We start from the raw sequence: 21,511 nt of genomic DNA on the forward strand, positions 1-21,511 counted from the left end.
TCCATGGGGATGACCTTGGGATGCTCCACATCAGATGGGAGGCACAACATCATCACCAACTCAGGACCTGTTTGATTTGCAGGATTTTGAAAACGTAGGAATAGGACACGGCAATATTACAAGTTTCAAACTGATATTACAAATGTTAGGAGTAATGCTGCACCTACGAAGAGGGAATTACTAGGAAGTTTACGTAAGAACTTTCGTTACTTTAGGTGGATGCAACATTATCGTACAAACTAAAATCCACCGCCCTGACAAGTCACTAATGGGCAAATAAGTTTTTGAGTCTCTGGCCACTTGATGTTTCAAAAACAAATTCAGCTTCTGCGGAGAAATGAGCTCCACCGTGTACCCGCGTGGGTGTGGCTGGGCATGAAGTGTGAGTACGTGCACGGTGCACCTATTCTCTTCTTGTATACGTACACCACCTACGCGGGGTTGTGTGAGAGAGATACAAACCTAGAGAGATATAGTGTGTGGGTTCTTGAGAGTTTTTTTTGGGGGGGGGGGGTCAATCAAAAAATTTAACATATGCAATGTGTAGCGAACAGACCTTAAACAGTCTGATCTCTGTGCTCATGTGTCATTCCTGGATCAGTAATGCTGACACCACACAGTACTCGGAGGATTTATAACAGAGTAGCAATCACACACTTATTACATCGAGTGTCTCAATAGAGAACTTATTACAATAAATATGGCTTAAGGCCATCTAATAACTATAACAGCGGAAGGCTTGGAAGATAAGTGAGTCCATCAACTCCAACGGCATCACTGAGTACAGAACCACGACCTAAAACTCCTTAATCGTCGTCTGAAAAGTCTGCAACATTAACGTTGCAGCCCGAAACGGGTCAGCACATGGAATATGCTGGCAAGGTAACACATAGAGAGTAATGGAATGAAACGGCTATACTATATGCATATTTGGCTGGTGGAAAGCTCTATGGTTACAGTTTTGCGTAAAGCCAATTTTTCCCTACTGCAAAGGAATAAATTTTATTTAACTATCATGGTAGTTGTTAAACATTGAGAATGGTTGACAGCATCCTCAATCCCAATTAAGCATCATCATTAAACAAAACCCAACAAAATTAATTTTTTAGAGTAACATGTTGAGATTCACATGATAATCCAAGTACTAGATACTCAAGCTGTCCATAACCGGGGACATGGCTAACCATGATTAGTTTATACACTCTGCAGAGGTTTGCGCACTTTTCCCCACAAGACTCGATCGCCTCCGTTTGGTTTCTCGCACTACATGGTGTTTGAGAAACGGATGACCGAGACATAGTCTTTCAGAAGCGCTAGCACCTTACGATGGATAGACCATTACACCTACTTTCACCTACATCTGCTAGTCTACCCTGTAAGAGTTCGCACGACTTAATCAACTATGCTAGAGCCCATAATAGCTTGTGGCTGCACACGGAAGTTTCTAGTATGAAAAATCTCATGATCCCTTTGGGCCTGGGTGGCGGTCCATAAAGAAAAACAGGCAATCCTGGAATACCTAGGTACCTCAATCCACCCAGATGTGTGTTTAAGTTGCCACCTTAGATAAACCCTTAATTATCAAACTCACATCTGTCATGGATATCACTCACCCAATCCACATCTACTAGCATAGCATGGCATAATAGGCAAACGTAGAAGTAACTCCCAAAGGTTTGATAATACAACAGGTAATAGGTACTACCTCAACTACTTCCCATCCCACAATTTAATTAGATCCTAATCATGCAATGTTTGAGGATTGATCTAATGCAATAAAACTGGGTAGTAGGAGGTATGATCAAAGTGTTACTTGCCTTGCTGATGATCCGCGAAACCTAGAGATTCGAAGTAACAGGCGGCGCACTCCGGGTATTCTATCGCAGACAAACAAACAAGCATACAATAAGTATTCATTTAATGCACGGGTAAAACTCAAATAAGAGATCTAACCATAAGGTTCAACTTAAGAACTCCGGTTTGCAAAAAGAATCAAATCAAACGAAGCAACAAAAGTCAAACGGCAAAAGAAACAAGCTTCGTTTACTATTCTGGATCATATATGTGAAATTATGTCATCCAGTTTAAATAGACATCATATATGTGAAATTATATCATGCTATCCATTTTAGTTAAACAATATACATGTCAACTATTTCATGCCCTCTTTTTTCCAGACTATCTATTGCATCTGTCTCTCATACAATGTCTGTACATTCAACTATGTTTCCTGTTTATCAGCCATTTGAATTGGAGCGGGTGATGCCAGTATCTAGCGGACTAAAAACACGGTCTTCAAATAAAACTGTGCTACCTCTTGGTGGAGATAGCACCCCGGTTGTATATGCACAAGAACCAGCCCTACCACACATAACCCAAACTCTCGCAGATTGTACCCCTACTACGATGGACAGAGAACCAGCTTCACCCAATCTAACCCCAACCCCAGCCGATAGTAACCCAGTTCCTGTTGACACATCACCATCTCCACCATAGAGCTCCCAAACAAGAGCAGTTAGTAAGGCAGCTCCAGTGCCCAAAGGGCCAATACTATCACGGCGAACCCCAACTCCACCAGTTAGTACGCCTATTCCTGTGGAGGAAGCACAACCAGCTAGTCGTAGTTTAGCATCTATCGCATTTGATGTTGTTAAATCGTATGTGCATATCTTCCCATCTTGAAAATATTATACTGAAGATGAAGGAAAATGCCAGTTGCAGGTGTTTGTCCAGGAGTTATGTGTAAGTAATGTTATTCATGGCAATTACTTTGCTTCGTCCCATACATCCTACCTCCATGATGGTTATAATACAGAAAATTTTCCCATTTTTCTCTATAGAGAAGGACCGATTTGGAAACTCAGGATGAGGTAACCTGTGCTAATACCTCTGCTATCTTCAAGAATGCTTGGTGGCAGTATCGGAATTACCTGAAGAAAACGTACTTCACCAACAAAGAAACTCATCAAATTCCCTTACGTTCTCCTGAGACACATTTACTGGACGATGACTGGGAACGCCTTGTTTTGTACTGGTCCCGAACCAAGAATGTGGTAAGGTCTATGAGCTCATTTTCTATTTTTAAGTATTATATTCTTGCGTCTTACTATACTCTGTTCATGTAGAACAAGTGCCTAAACCTGAAGAACAACTATTCTAATTTAAGATTCCATTGCTACCATAGGACATAGATATATGTTTGTTTGATGCTTTTATTATGTACTAGTACTTGGCAATAGAAGACTTGGTAGTTTAATCCTGTCCACCTTACTAATGAACTGGTTCACCGAAATGAGTTTCATATACTAGTACATGCTAAACTTGTTATGTGTCTGCCTGTTTCTTCTTTTAGAATGCTGATAGAATATTGGGGAAGAGTGCCTTATTAAGCAACAGTAAAGGAAGTAATGCGGATAAGGTTCAGGATAGTGACACATCCTGTCTTGGTTTAGTGTTGGAGTTACTGGCCATTACTGCTTGCACAAGCTATTCAAACTCACTGTCTAAATCAGTTCGGTTTCTTGAGTCTCAACTACAAGCTGAAAGACATCGTTCAGCTATGCTGCGACAAGAAGCGGAAGGACTGCGGAAGTCCCTGGAGCATTCAGATGCATACTTTCTGGTGCAACAGCAAGCGTTGGAGGATTTTAGCGCCAAACAGGACAAAGCTAATCAGCTTGCTAAGCTTATTGCCAGCATGGCGGATACCCAGGATAACGTTTCTTGAGCTCTTCTGAAGTTGTTTCAGTTATGCTCTTGTTTTGCTGCCGCGTTTATTTGCACTGGTGGCCAATTTTGACGGCCAGTGTATATGATATGCTGCTTTGTTCCCTATATTTGCACTGGTGGCGAACTTTGATGCCTAGTGGATGTAATATGTGTAATAGCCGTGATAGCCTAGCGTTAGTTGCTTGCTTATTTATTTCCTTGTTGTCTTGTTTATTTGTTTGCTTCTAGTCATTGCAGTTCTTTTTCCGCGGTTAACTAGTGGCTGCAATAACCTATTTTTTAAAACTAGGCCACAATAACCATGGGCTAATATTTACTATAGTGACACTGGGCCTCCTACGGGCCGTAGAAATAGTGGGCCTTCTACGGGCCATAGAAACAATGGGCCTTCTACGGGCCATATCATCAATGGGCCTTATACGGGCCGTATGATCGATTGGCCAAACATGGGCCAATAACAGGCCGCATTATGGCCGTAAATGGGCTAGAATTGGAATTGTCCTTTCATGGGCCGACCGTAATGGGCCATCGTTAATAGGCCATATTTGATGATGCTATGAAAACGACCCAACGTATTAACGAACCACAAACGGGCCGACTGTAACCACAGGCTGAATTTGACCCACAAGCAGAAAATGACAGTAACGGGCCGTAAGTAAACAAATGCTGGAAATGAGCCCAAGAATAAATGGGCTCTGAGAAGGCCGAAAGATAACATGGGCTGGAAATGGCCCAATGGAATAATGGGCCATTAATGGATATAAAGTGATACACTGTTCATTACGGGCCAGTTTCACCACGTGCCGTTAATAGGCCAAGAGTTACATAGGGCCTCATATGGGCCGAAAGACGTCATGGGCCATACATGGGCCAGAAGTGAAAATGGGCTAGAATCATATTGGATGGCCCAGATGACGCTACTGGGCCTAATTCGGATAGGGCGTAATGGGCCTTGGGTTAGCGGGCTGTAAATGGACTATATGCGAACATGCCGTTAACAGGCTTTCCATGGGCTGGCCCGCCACCTTTTGACCAAGTCAAATGGGCCGACCTTTTCATAGGAATGGGCCTCTGTTGGGCCGTGCCATGTGTCGACGTATCATAGGCGCCTATCTGACCCACTGACGAGCTAACACGTGTTTCGTCCGGCCAATAAGAATTTTACACGTGGAAATTTCCCATTGGTCGGGGCTGTTAACGGGTTATCGGATCCAAAACCCGACCGGATAGCTTAACGGCGTTCCGTTACGGTGGATGCCACGTGTCGGTCACCCTTGACGAAAGCACTTCCGTGACGCGCGATTTATCGTCATGGAAGTGGACACTTCCGTGATGATAATTTTGGTAATGTCATGGAACACTTCTACGATAGCACAGGTATGACTATCTTGATTCTGTCATAAATTTGTCATGGATGTACATGCATGACAAAATAAGCGACCTACTGTGACAAACACGTATGATCACGTAAGTGTATTTTTTTGTAGTGTCTCTCCCCTCTTGGAAAAGGAAGGGGACTCCAACTAGGATTGGGATTCCTAGTTGGACTCCCCCTATAGGCGCGCCCCTCCTAGGCCAGCCTCCTCCTCCTCCCTCCTTTATATACGTGGGAAGGGGGCACCCCAAAGGCACTCCAAGATTTGTCTTAGCCGTGTGCGGTGCCCCTCTCCACAGTTACACACCTCGGTCATATCGTCGTAATGCTTAGGCGAAGCCCTGCGCCGGTAACTTCATCATCACCATCGCCACGCCGTCGTGCTGGCAGAACTCTCCTTCGGCCTCAACTGGACCAAGATCCCGAGGGACGTCATCGAGCTGAACGTGTGCTGAACGCGGAGGTGCCATACATTCGGTACTTGGATCGGTTGGATCACAAAGACGTTCGACTACATCAACCGCGTTACTAAACGTTTCCGCTTTTGGTCTACGAGGGTATGTAGACACACTCTCCCCTCTCGTTGCTATGCATCCCCTAGATAGATCTTGCGTGATCATAGGAAATGTTTTGAAATACTGCGTTCCCCAATAGTGGCATCCGAGCCAGGTCTATGCGTAGATGTTGTATGCACGAGTAGAACACAAAGAGTTGTGGGCGATAATAGTCATACTGCTTACCAGCAACATCTTACTTTGATTCGGCAGTATTGTTGGATGAAGCGGCCCAGACCGACATTACATGACCACGTTCATGAGACTCTGGTTCTACCGACGTGCTTTGCACACAGGTGGCTGGCGGGTGTCTGTTTCTCCAACTTTAGTTGAATCGAGTTTGACTATGCCCAGTCCTTGTTAAAGGTTAAAACAACACACTTGACGAAAAATCGTTGTGGTTTTGATGTGTAGGTAAGAAAGGTTCTTGCTAGAAGCCCGTAGCAGCCACGTAAAACTTGCAACAGCAAAGTAGAGGACGTCTAACTTGTTTTTACAGGGCATGTTGTGATGTGATATGGTCAAGACGTGATGAGATATAAATTGTTGTATAAGATGATCATATTTTGTTAAAGTTATCGGAAACTGGCGGGAGTCTTATGGTTGTCTCTTTATTGCATAAGATGCAAGCGCCATATAATTGCTTTACTTTATCGCTATGCGATAGCAATAGTTGCAAAAGCAATAGTTGGCAAGACGACCATGTGACGACACGTTGATAAAGATCAAGATGATGGAGATCATGGTGTCATGCCAATGATGATGGAGATCATGACGGTACTTTGGAGATGGAGATCAAAGGCACAATATGATGATGGCCATATCATGTCACATATTTTGATTTCATGTGATGTTTATCTTTTATGCATCCTATTTTGCTTAGTACGACGGTAGCATTATGAGATGATCCCTTACTAAAATTCCAAGGTATAAGTGTTCTCCCTGAGTATGCACCGTTGCGACAGTTCATCATGCCGAGACACCACGTGATGATCGGGTGTGATAAGCTCTACATTCACATACAACGGGTGCAAGCCAGTTTTACACACGCAAAATACTCGGGTTAAACTCGACGAGCCTAGCATATGCAGATATGGCCTCGGAACACTGAAACCGAAAGGTCGAGCGTGAATCATATAGTAGATATGATCAACATAGTGATGTTCACCATTGAAAGCTACTGCATCTCACGTGATGATCGGACATGGTTTAGTTGATTTGGATCACGTGATCACTTAGACGACTAGAGGGATGTCTATCTAAGTGGGAGTTCTTAAGTAATATGATTAATTGAACTTTAATTTATCATGAACTTAGTCCTGATAGTATTTGCATATCTACGTTGTAGATCAATAGCTTGCGATGTAGCTCCCTATTTATTTTGATATGTTCCTAGAGAAAAATGAGTTGAAAGATGATAGTAGCAATGATGCGGACTAGCCCCGTGATCGGAGGATTATCCTAATTGTTGCACAGAAGAATTATGTCCTTGATGCACCGCTAGGTGATGAACCTATTGCAGGAGCAGATGCAGACGTTATGAACTTTTGGCAAGCTCGGTATGGTGACTACTTGATAGTTTAGTGCGCCATGCTTTACGGCTTAGAATCGGGAATTCAAAAATGTTTTGAACGCCACGGAGCATATAAGATGTTCCAAGAGCTGAAATTAGTATTTCAGACTCATGCCCGAGTCGAGAGGTATGAGATCTCTGACAAGTACTTTGCCTACAAGATGGAGGAGAATAGCTCAACCAGTGAGCATGTGCTCAGATTGTCTGAGTACTACAATCACTTGAATCAAGTGGGAGTTAATCTTCTAGATTAGATAGTGATTGATAGAGTTCTCTAGTCACTATCACCAAGTTACTGGAACTTCGTGATGAACTATAATATGCAATGGATGACGTGAAATGATTCTCGAGCTCTTCGTGATACTGAAATCGGCAAAGGTAGAAATCAAGAAAAGCATCAAGTGTTGATGGTTGACAAGACCACTAGTTTCAAGTAAAAGGGCAAGGGAAAGAAAGGGAACTTCAAGAAGAATGGCAAGCTGATGCCCCACAAGTGTAGGGGATCTATCATAGCCTTTTAGATAAGTAAGAGTGTCGAACCCAACGAGGAGCAGAAGGAAATGATAAGTAGTTTTCAGCAAGGTATTCTCTGCAAGCACTAAAATTATCGGTAACAGATAGTTTTGTGATAAGGTAATTTGTAACAGGTAGCAAGTAATAAAAGTAAATAAGGTGCAGCAAGATGGCCCAATCCTTTTTGTAGCAAAGGACAAGCCTGGACAAACTCTTATATAAAGGAAAGCGCTCCCGAGGACACATGGGAATTATCATGAAGCTAGTTTTCATCACACTCATATGATTCGCGTTCAGTACTTTGATAATTTGATATGTGGATGGACCGGTGCTTGGGTACTGTCCTTCCTTGGACAAGCATCCCACTTATGAGTAACCCCTATTGCAAGCATCCACAACTACAACAGAAGTATCAAGGTAAACCTAACCATAGCATGAAACATATGGATCCAAATCAGCCCCTTACGAGGCAACGCATAAACTAGGGTTTAATCTTCTGTCACTCTAGCAACCCATCATCTACTTATTACTTCCCAATGCCTTCCTCTAGGCCCAAACAATGGTGAAGTGTCATGTAGTCGACGTTCACATAACACCACTAGAGGAAAGACAACATACATCTCATCAAAATATTGAATGAATACCAAATTCACATGACTACTTATAGGAAGACTTCTCCCATGTCCTCAGGAACAAACGGAACTACTCACAAATCATATTCATGTTCATAATCAGAGGGGTATTAATATGCATAATGGATCCGAACATATGATGTTCCACCAAGTAAACCAACTAGCATCAACTACAAGGAGTAATTAACACTACCAGCAACCCACGGGTACCAATCTGAGGCTTTGGGACAAAGATTGGATACAAGAGATGAACTAAAGTTTGAGAGAGGATGGTGCTGGTGAAGATGTTGATGGAGATTGACCCCCTCCCGATGAGAGCATCAATGGTGATGACGATGGTGATGATTTCCCCCTCCCGGAGGGAAGTTTCCCCGACAGAACAGCTCCGCCGGAGCCTAGATTGGTTCCGCCAAGGTTCCGCTTCGTGGCGGCGGAGTTTCTCCCTGAAAGCTTTCTTATGATTTTTTCCTTGACGAAAGACTCCATATAGCCAAATATGAGCATCAGAGGACTGCCAGGGAGCCCACGAGGAAAGGGGGCGCACCCAGGGGGGTAGGGCGCGGCCCCACCCTCGTGGACGGTGGGTGGCCCCCCTCTGGTACTTCTTTCACCCAATATTTTTTATATATTCTGAAACATGCTCCCGTGAAGTTTCAGGACTTTTGGAGTTGTGCAGAATAGGTCTCTAATATTTGCTCCTTTTCCAGCCCAGAATTCCAGCTGTCGGCATTCCCCCTCTTCATGTAAACCTTGTAAAATAAGAGAGAATATGCATAAGTATTGTGACATAATGTGTAATAACAGCCCATAATGCAATAAATATCAGTATAAAAGCATGCAGCAAAATGGACGTATCAACTCCCCCAAGCTTAGACCTCGCTTGTCCTCAAGCGAAAGCCGAAATCAAAAAATATGTCCACATGTTTAGAGATAGAGGTGTCGATAAAATTAAATACGGACACGAGGGCATCATGATCATTCTTAGGATATCAACATATATAACTATTGTCATATGATCTCTTATGCTAAAGTAACAGTTCATTCACAGTTTCAAGTATGAATCAGAAACTTCATTGAGAACCAACAAACTATAATCTCAGTCATTGAAGCAATTGCAATTTATCATAACATAGGAAAGAGTCAATATAAGAGCTTTTCAGCAAGTCCACATACTCAACTATCATTTAGCCTTTCACAATTGCTAACACTCATGCAATATTTATGGGTATGAAGTTTTAATCGGACACAGAGAAAGATAGGGGCTTATAGTTTTGCCTCCCAACCTTTTACCTCAAGGGTAATGTCAACAATAATAGTTCATGAAAACTCACATCCTATTAGCTATATATGTCTGGATCTTTCCAACACATTGTTCTTTCCAAAGGATAAAATGTAAAAAGGAAAGGTGAAGATCATCATGACTCTTATATGAAGTATAAGACAAGAATAATAGATAGGCCCTTCACAGAGGGAAGCAGATGTTGTCATGTGCTTTTATGGTTGGATGCACAAAATCTTAATGCGAACGAACGTCACTTTGTATTGCCACTTGTGATATGGACCTTTATCATGCAGTCCGTCGCTTTTATTTCTTCCACATCACAAGATCGTATAGAGCTTATTTTCTCCACACTAATAAATCATACATATCTAGAGAGCAATTTTTATTGCTTGCAACGATGACAACTTACTTGAAAGATCTTACTCAATCCATAGGTAGATATGGTGGACTCTCATGGCAAAACTGGGTTTAAGGATATTTGGAAGCACAAGTAGTATTTCTACTTGGTGCAAGGAATTTGGCTAGCATGAGAGGTAAAGGCAAGCTCAACATGTTGGATGATCCATGACAATATAATTTATCTCAGATGTAAGAAAAGATAACCCATTACGTTGTCTTCCTTGTCCAACATCAACTCTTTAGCATGTCATATTTTAATGAGTGCTCACAATCATAAAAGATGTCCAAGATAGTATATTTATATGTGAAAACCTCTCTTTCTTTATTACTTCCTATTAATTGCAACGATGACCAAAACTATGCTTGTCAACTTTCAACAACTTTTATTCATCATACTACTTATATATGAAGTCATTACTCTCCATAAGATCCATATGATCTCTTTATTTCTTTTATTCTTTCTCTTTTATTTTATTCCCTCATGATCATAGCAAGATAATCAAGCCCTTGACTCAACAATAATCTTTATTATATATGGCTCACAGACTCGATTACGTAGAAGGATCATAAATCAAAACTCAAAACTAGATCATACTAAAACTTTATTCTACTAGATCAAGATATTACCAAAAGGATCAAACTAAGAAAGAGGTAAAGATAAAGGTGTGATGGTGATACGATACCGGGGTACTCCCCCAAGCTTGGCAGTTGCCAAGGGGAGTGCCCATACCCATGTGTTTATGTCTCCTTCTTCGGGGGTAGTGATGATGGAGTTGTTGATGATGTAGGCTTGTCGTCCATCTTCCAGGGCATAGGCTCACCATCATAGAAGGATGATCGAGTCCCTGGGATCCACGAATCTGTAGCCAAACTCATCCTCTTGAATCTATATTCATACTCACAGTTTTGGTTTTGTAGGTCATAGATCTGGGCTTGGAGATGCTCGATTTTCTCTTGAAGCTTGAAGATGGTCTCCTCGATGTTCCTGGCATCTAGCTTGGTGGTGTTGGTGAACTCCGTGATCATTAGGTGGTTGGTGTCGAGTCCACGTTCCACCATCTCTTGGCACTTTAAAACTTGTTCCTCCATTGCTTCGAGTCTTGCCTCCACGCTTCCGGTCCTCCTTGGTCCCTCAACATCGCGGATGTGCAACAACCCCTCAGGCATCTCGATGGTTTGAGGGTGTTGCAGCACCTCCGCGAGGTAGGGGTTGATGACCTTCTCGAAGAACTTGTCCTTGGGGGCGCTTGAAGACGTCATGGTGATCTAGATCTGTCAGAAAAATAGCTCGAAACAAAGAGAGAGGATATTTGCGTGGTACGGTGGTCAAAACCTTCAGGAGATTATATAATGAATTTTAATCGACCAAAAGAAGTATCGTGCAAGAAAACAGAGTCCGAAGGGCCACGAGGTGCCCACGAGGCAGGGGGGCGCGCCCAGGGGGGTAGGGCGTGCCCTCCTCCCTCGTGGAAGCCTCGTGTCCTTTCCGGACTACTTCTTATTTTCCTATTTTCTTATATATTCCAAAACGGAGAAAAATTGCCATTAGAACTGTTTTGGAGTTGGTTTACTTACTGTACCACGTAGCTATTCCTTTTCGGAGTCTGAAACATTCTGGAAAGTGTCCCTTATGTATTCCTCTAGGGTTACGGTTTTAATAACATTAGTTTCAACATTTATGGGATTACCTGAGATATACTGTTTGATTCTTTGGCCGTTCACCACCCTCGGATTTGTGCCTTTGAAGTTGTTGATTTTTATGGCACCTGAACGATACACCTCCTCGATGACGTAAGGACCTTCCCATTTAGAGAGGAGTTTGCCTGCAAAAAATCTTAAACGAGAGTTGTATAGCAGTACATAATCACCTACATTAAACTCACGCTTTTGTATCCTTTTGTCATGCCATCTTTTAAATTTTTCTTTAAACAACTTGGCATTTTCATAAGCCTGGGTTCTCCATTCATCAAGTGCGCTAATGTCAAAAAGCCTCTTCTCACCGGCAAGTTTGAAGTCATAGTTGAGCTCTTTAATGGCCCAATATACCTTATGTTCTAGTTGAGGTAAGTGACATGCCTTTCCATAAACCATTTTATACGGAGACATACCCATAGGATTTTTGTATGCAGTTCATAGGCCCATAATGCATCATCAAGTTTCTTGGACCAATTCTTCCTAGATCTATTAACAATCTTTTGCAAAATTAATTTAAGCTCTCTATTACTCAATTCTACTTGACCACTAGACTGTGGATGATATGGAGATGCAATTCTATGATTAACATCATACTTAGCAAGCATTTTACGGAAAGCACCATGAATAAAATGTGAACCACCATCAGTCATTAAATATCTAGGGACTCCAAACCTTGGAAAAATAACTTCTTTAAGCATCTTAATAGAGGTGTTATGATCAGCACTAGTTGGAATAGCTTCTACCCACTTAGTAACGTAATCAACAACAACTAAAATATGTGTATACCCATTAGAGGAAGGAAATGGTCCCATATAATCAAGGCCCCAAACATCAAATGGTTCAATAACAAGTGAATAATTCATATGCATTTCTTGACGTCTACTAATATTACCAATTCTTTGACATTCATCACAAGACAAAACAAACTTACAGGCATCCTTGAAGAGAGTAGGCCAATAAAAACCAAATTGCAATAACTTATGTGCAGTTCTATCTCTAGCATGGTGTCCTCCATAAGCCTCAGAGTGACACTTGCGTAGGATCTATTCCTGTTCATGCTCAGTTACACAACGTCTAATAACACCATCTACTCCTTCTTTATAAAGATGTGGGTCATCCCAGAAGTAATGTCTTAAATCATAGAAGAACTTTTTATTTTGCTGGTATGTGAAACTAGGTGGTATAAACTTAGCAACAATATAATTAGCATAATCAACATACCATGGAGCAGTATGAGAAGCATTTATGACAGCTAATTGTTCATCAGGGAAGCTATCATCAATAGGTAGTGGGTCATCAAGAACATTCTCTAACCTAGACAAGTTGTCTGCAACGGGGTTCTCAACTCCCTTTGTATCAATAATATGCAAATCAAATTCTTGAAGCAAGAGAACCCATCTAATAAGTCTAGGTTTAGCATCTTTCTTTTCCATAAGATATTTAATAGCAGCATGATCAGTGTGAACAGTTGCTTTGGAATCAACAATATAAGGTCTGAAGTTAACACACACAAATACAACTGCTAAAAATTCTTTTTCAGCAGTACATAATTTCTCTGGGCACTGTCTAGAGTTTTACTAGCATATTGGATAACATTTTAATTTCTTATCAACTCTTTGTCCTAGAACAGCCCCTACAGCATTATCGCTAGCATCACACATGACTTCAAATGGTAAATTCTAATCAGGAGGCTGAACAATAGGTGCAGAAATCAAAGCTTTCTTAAGTATTTCAAATGCTGCTACACAGTCATCATCAAAGACAAAAGGAACATCTTTTTGTAAGAGATTAGTCAGAGGCTTGGAAATTTTAGAAAAGTCCTTAATGAACCTCCTATAAAAACCAGCATGACCAAGGAAACTTCTTATACCTTTAATGTGCTTGGGACACGGCATCTTTTCAATAGCATCAACCTTAGCTTTATCGACCACAATACCTCTTTCAGAAATTTTATGCCCCAAGACAATGCCTTCATTAACCATAAAGTGGCACTTCTCCCAATTCAAGACAAGATTAGTTTCTTCACATCTCTGCAAAACTCGATCAAGGTTGCTTAAGCAATCATCAAAAGAAGTTCCATAAACGAAGAAATCATCCATGAAAACCTCAACAATCTTTTCACAGAAGTCAGAGAATATAGCAGTCATACATCTTTGGAAGGTAGCAGGTGCATTACATAAACCAAAAGGCATACGTCTATAAGCAAAGGTACCAAAAGGGCAAGTAAAAGTTGTCTTTTCTTGATCCTCTTTTGACACAGGTGTTTGAGAGAAACTAGAATAACCATCTAGAAAGCAAAAATGTGTCTGTTTGGATAGTCTTTCTAGCATTTGATCAATAAAAGGTAATGGGTAATGATCCTTTCTAGTAGCTTTATTTAGTTTGCGGAAATCAATTACCATTCTATAACCTGTAACAATTCTTTGTGGGATCAATTCATCTTTATCATTAGGAACAATAGTAATACCTCCCTTCTTAGGGACACAATGGACAGGACTTACCCACTAACTATCAGCAACGGGATAAATTATACCTGCCTCCAGAAGCTTTAGTATTTGTTTTCTTACCACTTCTTTCAGCTTAGGATTTAACCGTCGTTGGTGGTCAACAACCGGTTTAGCATCTTTCTCCAGTTTTATTTTGTGCTGATATAGAGTAGGACTAAGGCCCTTAAGATCATCAAGAGTATATCCAATAGCAGCATGATGCTTCTTCAGAGTTTTCAATAATTTATTTTCTTCATGCTCTGAAAGGTTAGCACTAATAATAATAGGATATATCTCTTTTTCATCAAGATAAGCATATTTAAGAGTATCGGGTAAAGGTTTAAGCTCAAACACGGGATCACCCTTAGGTGGAGGAGGATCCCCTAGGATTTCAACAAGCAAGTTGTGTTTCAAAATAGGTCCCTACTTAAAGAATACTTCATCTATTTCCCTTCTTTCATTCATGAACATATCATTTTCATGGTCTAGCAAATATTGTTCTAAAGGATCACTAGGAGGCACGACAATAGAAGCAAGACCAATAATTTCATCTTTACTAGGCAATTCTTTATCATGGGGCTGTCTATGAAATTTAGCAAAATTAAACTCATGAGACATGTCTCCTAGACCAATAGTAACAACATCCTTTTTGCAGTCTATCTAGGCATTAACAATATTCAAGAAGGGTCTACCAAATATAATGGGACAAAAGTCATCTTGTGGGGAACCAAGAACAAGAAAATCAGCCGGATATTTAACTTTCCCACACAAAACTTCAACATCTCTAACAATCCCAACTGGTGAAATAGTATCTCTATTGGCAAGCTTAATTGTAACATCAATTTCCTCTATCTCAACAGGTGCAATATCATGCATAATTTCTTTATATAAGGAATGAGGTATTGCACTTGCACTAGCACCCATACCACATAAGCCATGATAGCAATGATCTTCTATTTTAACAGAAATAACATGCATGCCTACAACAGATCTATGCTTATTTTTAGTATCAGGTCTAGCAATTCTAGCAGCTTCATTACAGAAGTAAATAACATGCTCATCAATATTACCAGCCAAGAGATCTTTAACCATAGCAATACTAGGTTCAACTTTAATTTGCTCAGAGGGTGTAGGTGTTCTAGTATTACTCTTACAAACCGCAGTTGAAGCTTTGGCATGATCCTTTATTCTAACAGGGAAAGGTGGTTTCTCAATATAAGCAGTAGGAACAACAGGATCATTATAAGTGATAGTCTTTTCTTCAACTTTAATAGGTGCAACTACTTTTACTTCAATGGAAGGATTATATTTAAACCACTTCTCCTTAGGGAGATCAACATGAGTAGCAAAGGATTCACATAAAGAAGCTACTATCTCAGAGTCAAGTCCATATTTAGTGCTAAATTCACGGAAAACATCGGTATCCATAAAAGATTTAACACAATCAAACTTTGCTGTTATACCTGACTCCTTACCTTCGCCGAGATCCCAATCTTCAGAGTTGCGTTTAATTCTCTCCAATAAATCCCATTTGACTTCAATAGTCTTCATCATAAAAGAACCACTACAAGAAGTATCGAGCATGGAGCGATTACTGAGAGAAAGCCAAGCATAATTTTTTGAATAATCATTTCTTTTGAGAGCTCATGATTGGGGCATGAATATAACATTGACTTAAGCCCCCCCCAAGCTTGAGAGATGATTTCTCCTTCGCGAGGCCAAAAATTATATATATATATATATATATATAATTACGATCACGATGAACAAGATGCATATGATAAAATTTCTGATGAAATTCCAATTTCAATCGGTTGTAGTTCCATGATCCCATATCATCACATAGCCTAAACCATGTCAATGCCTCTCCCTTCAAAGATAAAGGGAAGAACTTCTTCTTGATAACATCCTCGGGCATACCTTCAAGCTTAAATAATCCACAAACTTCATCCGCATAGATTAAGTGCAAATCGGGATGTAATGTTCCATCACCTGTGAAAGGATTAGCTAGCAGTTTCTCTATCATACCCAAAGGAATTTCAAAGTAAACATTTTCAGTAGATTGAGGAGCAACTCTTTGCTCTACTGGTCGGGGTGAAGATACCCCGAACAAGCCCCTCATCTCAAATCATTTTATTTAGGCATCAGTTGTCTGAATTTTTATTCTGGACCAATCGATTCCCAATGGGAAGCAGCACCCCTCGAGGTGGCAGAGCTCCTAGGCCGCCGGTTGGCTGGTGTCTAGCGTAAGGGTGCGGGGCCGCAAGTTCACCGCGGAAGCAGCGCTTAGATGGCTATCCTTTAGAGTTGCGTGGGTTGAAGGTACTGCTGCCGCCGGATCTGGATGATGGGGAGTCTTTGTGGATTGGCCCGGGGGTGGCGCAACCACGACAGTGCAGTGGGGCGGGGAGCGGGGTTTCGGCCGGGGCCACAGACGGCGGAGGCAGGCTGCTCTGCCATTGGTCGCTGGCTCTTCAGGGAAGATTCCGAACAGTGTCAGCCGGGAGGCACAAGACAGCCAGCCATCCGGCGTAGATCGGACAGTACCAAAATAAAATAAAATCGTGTGACCCCAATTTAGTCTTCAGTCAACAGACGTGTGACCACTCTCGTATCTTGTTGTTGATCTCTTAGTGTATTTCTTCAGATCAAAGAGATATGTCGTTCGTAACATTATGCATTATCTGCATCTTCAGACACACCGTCTTCCGACTCAACGCAGCTGCTCCAACAAGGGAAGCATACACCAGAAGGGAGCTATAGTCCCCACACAACAGTTCCCTGCATCGAATGCGCGTTCCCGACATGGACAACCACAACAACTGCAGGGCCATCGACAAGTCAGCACATGATGCTCACTCCTATGGATGGCAGCCAGATAGGTTGTACCCTCATCTTACTTGTCTGCAACATTTATGGCTTTGTTATTCATCTAAGCATGGAAAATAGATCATCACATTTCACTGTATATTCATGCTGATCTCTTACGAGTCTTGTTCAGGAGTTAACGTTGTTCCATAGTTCAGCTAAGATACTTGTTCTTTAGGTAACGATGTTCCATAGTTATCATCCATCAGCCAATGCTATCCCACAGGCTGGTGATTATAGTATTATACCACTTATAGTATTACCTATGTTGTTCTTTAATACTTTTGTGTGCCATCTAGTTAATCTGAGTACAAACGATACATATTCTGTAGCTTTCATCCGTGTTCTCCCTTTAGTTTATGAGACCTGTTGCTGCTAGTTAACCCCAGTCCTACTATTTATGTCGTCTCCTACAGGCACTCATTACATAAATCTAACTACTAGTTGTCTTCCATGCATGTCAGATATAATTGTACACACTAATATATCCACAAGAACCTCACGGAGCAATGTAAAGGCCAATAAACTTGATGTTAATGATACCCAATATGATGGAACATGTAAAGGTAGTTCTTCAGAAGACTTGCAGAAAGATGATGAATCCTCTTCACCCCACAAGGTCCTTGCTCTAACTTGGCCTGTGATATGGGTACAACATGCATATAATGTCCTGGAGTGTATCTACTCTGTTGCAATGCCATGTGCTTAGCATGCTGATCATGCATGTAAATATGTCATGCCTTCCAGTTTTTCAGTACCTATTTCGTTCATGATAACATGTTTACAAATTCAAGTACTGTCATTCTACTCTATCGCAATGCCATCTGCTTAATTTGGACATCATGCTTCTGAATATCTTATGCATTGTTATTCATTAGTATGTACTTCATCTGTCTACCATACCATGTTTTTTTTACATTGAAGTGTTGTTCTAGTGCTCTGTTGCAATGCCATCTTATTTTCCCAATCATACACATGTATGTTGCCTTAGTTATTTCTGTACGTATTCCGCTAGCATACAATTTTACATTCAACTAGTGTTTTTTGCTGTGTTGTCCTGTCGTATCCCTAGCTCTTACACCATACTCCCTCCGTCCGGATTACATGTTGCCGAAATGGATAAAAAAGGATGTATCTAGAACTGAAATATGCCTAGACCCATCCATTTTTTCCGGATGGAGGGAATACATGTCAATATGTCATGCCTTTATATTCTTCAGTACCTATTCTATCTCTCTGCTGTCGCACGTTTTATAATTAAAGCACCATTCTTCTATACAAGGCGTGCAAGGGGAAGACGACCATGTTAGAATCTGAAGGGTTACAAACAAGGCCTTTGCAAACGATCCAAATGTCAGGAGATAATAAACCAACTCTAGTTTTTATAGATACTGCTCTAGCACAGAGAAACCCAACTCCTACTGATAATAGGCAGATTCCAGTGGCCAAAGAACTAGTCCGCTCCAGTCCAGCAAAAATATGTCAACTCAATTCTAAGAAGCGTGTGCGTATCCTTGCATCATGAAATTTTATAGCATGCTGATCATATTTTCTACATGTTTCTTACCCATCTCTCTTTTAGAAAATAAGCTTAACAGATAGAAGAATTTCTGCAATGGTATCATTTATGAGGAAAGATTCTTGCAGGAATTCTCTATGCTCCAATGTAGATGTAAGTACCTGTTGTATATCACTATATTTTTACATCAGCATGTATTTTGTTAATCGCCGTGAATCCAATCTTTATCTGATCTAAATTTAGTTGGAGCAAAATGTATGATTAAAGGCCACAATGTTGATTTTTGCAAGGAAAACTTCCTGGTAGTTTTGCATCCTGAGCTACATGAGTGTACTATCTCATATCAGTGAGTTTGAATACTTTGGTTCTGCAGTGCATTTTTCAGTGTTTTTTTACTGTGTTGTCCTGTCGTATCCCTAGCTCTTACATCATACTCCCTCCGTCCGGATTAAATGTCGCAGAAATGGATAAAACTGGATGTATCTAGAACTGAAATACGCCTAGACCCATCCATTTATTTCCGGATGGAGGGAATACATGTCAATATGTCATGCCTTTCTATTCTTCAGTACATATTCCATCTTTGCTGTAGCATGTTTTATAACTGAATCACCATTCTTCTATATAAGGCATGCAAGGGGAAGACGACTATGTTAGAATCTGAAGGGTTACAAATCAGGTCTTTGCAAAAGATCCAAACGCCAAGAGATAATAAACCAACTCCATTTTTCATAGATACTGCTCCAGCACAGAGAAACCCAACTCCCACTGATAATAAGCAGATTCCAGTGGCCAAAGAACTAGTCCGCTCCAGTCCAGCAAAAGAATGTCAACTACATTCTAAGAAGCGTGTGCGTATCCTCACATCATGAAATTTTATAGCATTCTGATCATATTTTCTACATGTTTCTTACCCATCTCTCTTTTAGAAAATAAGATTAAACGATACAAGACTTCCTCCATTGGAGGACTCAAGTAGGTTTGGTCCTCTTTCTCTGATGTGTTCTTAGAACCCACTACCCTCCCTCCTAAAAGACCACCCAAATAGGATAACTGGCGTTGAGCGAAAGAGCACTTTGAGCGTTTGACTTGCCATTGATCCCTTCTTAACAACTCAAGCACTGATTGCAAGTGGATTGTGTGGCATTTTCGAGTTCATATTTCATAGGTCACCATAAAAATTCCTACCTTTCAAATTAGCATATTTTTAGGAACATATCGGACCTTGATATGGTTCTATTCTCTTCATAGTCTCGGAGGTTATGTTCCTTCGTATTCGAGGAAAATATCTTGCGGGAATTCTTTGTGCTCCAATGCTGATGTAAGTACCTGTTGTATATCACTATATTTTTACATCAGCATGTATTTTGTTAATCGGCATGAATCTAACCTTTATCTAATCTAAAATTAGTTGTAGCAAAATGTTAAAGGCGCCAATGTTGATTTTTGTAAGGAAAACTGCCTGGTAGTTTTGCATACTGAGCTGCATGAATGTACTATCTCATATCACACACATTACTGAATTGTAGTGCTTCTCTGGTTGCCCATTCATTCATTGTGTCAATGTTGCTTTCGTATTACCTTACCTGGCTGATGATAGCTGTGCCATATTGTGTTAATTTGGTGTAGGCTAGTTGCCCAAACGTTCGTTCTGTCAATGTTGCTTTCCTATTATCTGACTTGGCCAATGATAGCAATGCTAGTGTGTTAATTTTGTGCAGGCTGCTGAAGATAAGAAGGCAAACTCTGAAAACAGAAAGGCAACCCCATTGTTTCTTTCCAGTAAATCTAGGCCAGGTAATATGGCAATAACTCATGATTAATCTGTTTGGTTCCCGTCCTAATTTATGTTATGATGCAGTGGTCGAGACACTCTCCACTATCAATAATACAAGCCTGCCAAAATCGCCATCTGAATCTGTTCAGTATCCTCTGTCTCGAATGCAATGGAATAAATGGATGTTTGTGAACCAATTAATGGCTGAAGCAATGATGGAAATGGTGGATGAATCAGAGGTGCAGAGTCGTGCGACACAACAACTAATCAATGTTTTCAGAGTAACAGTGTAGCAAAGCAGCAAGAACTTGCCCACATGCTTATGGGCGTCATCTGTGCTGAGGTTGCAGATTGTGACGTTGTAGATGGTTAGGTTCTGCTCATTTATTTGCACTATCATCAATCCTTGATTGCCCAGTGGATGTAATTTCCTGTAATATATGCTGGATGTGCAATGTTATTCCCTGTATGCCATACCTTCGCTTGATCGGTTTTGGTCCTATGCATAATTGCTCGTCGTAATGGGCTCAAATTATCTAATTTGGCCTAAAGACATGAACAAACTTTAGTGGGCCCATTAAGTTAATGGGCCGTTACTAGGCCGAAAGTTAATGGTTGGCCCTCTTACCTCCTGGGTCGTTAACAAGCCGACATCGAAGCGGGCAACAAGTGGCCCCAATTTATTTCACGGGCCGTTAACAGGCCGTTACTAAGTTTGGGCTACATATGGCCCAACTATACTTTAGGCCTTTAGCAGGTCGAAAGAGACAGCGGGTTTGTACTGGACCATGAAGAGCATGGGCTGCTAAGAGGCCGAAAGTCAGGTCGTATTGTAAACGGCCCAACTGTGTTGTGGGCCTTTAGCAGGCCGAAAGAGAAACCGGGCTGGTATTGGACCATGAAGGGCATGGGCCGTTAAAAGGCCAAAACTAAGGTCCGACTACAAATGGCCCAACTCATTTATGGCCCGTTAACAGGCCAAAAGGCACACAGGGCCGGGAATTGGCCCAACACTTAAATGGGTCGCTAAAAGGCCAAAACTTAGGTCTGATTACAAATGGCCCAACTGATTTATGGGCTGTTGAGGGAGTCCTGGATTAGGGGGTGTC

This window comes from Triticum aestivum, chromosome 1A (assembly GCF_018294505.1).
Source record: "Triticum aestivum cultivar Chinese Spring chromosome 1A, IWGSC CS RefSeq v2.1, whole genome shotgun sequence".
Lineage (NCBI taxonomy): Eukaryota > Viridiplantae > Streptophyta > Magnoliopsida > Poales > Poaceae > Triticum > Triticum aestivum.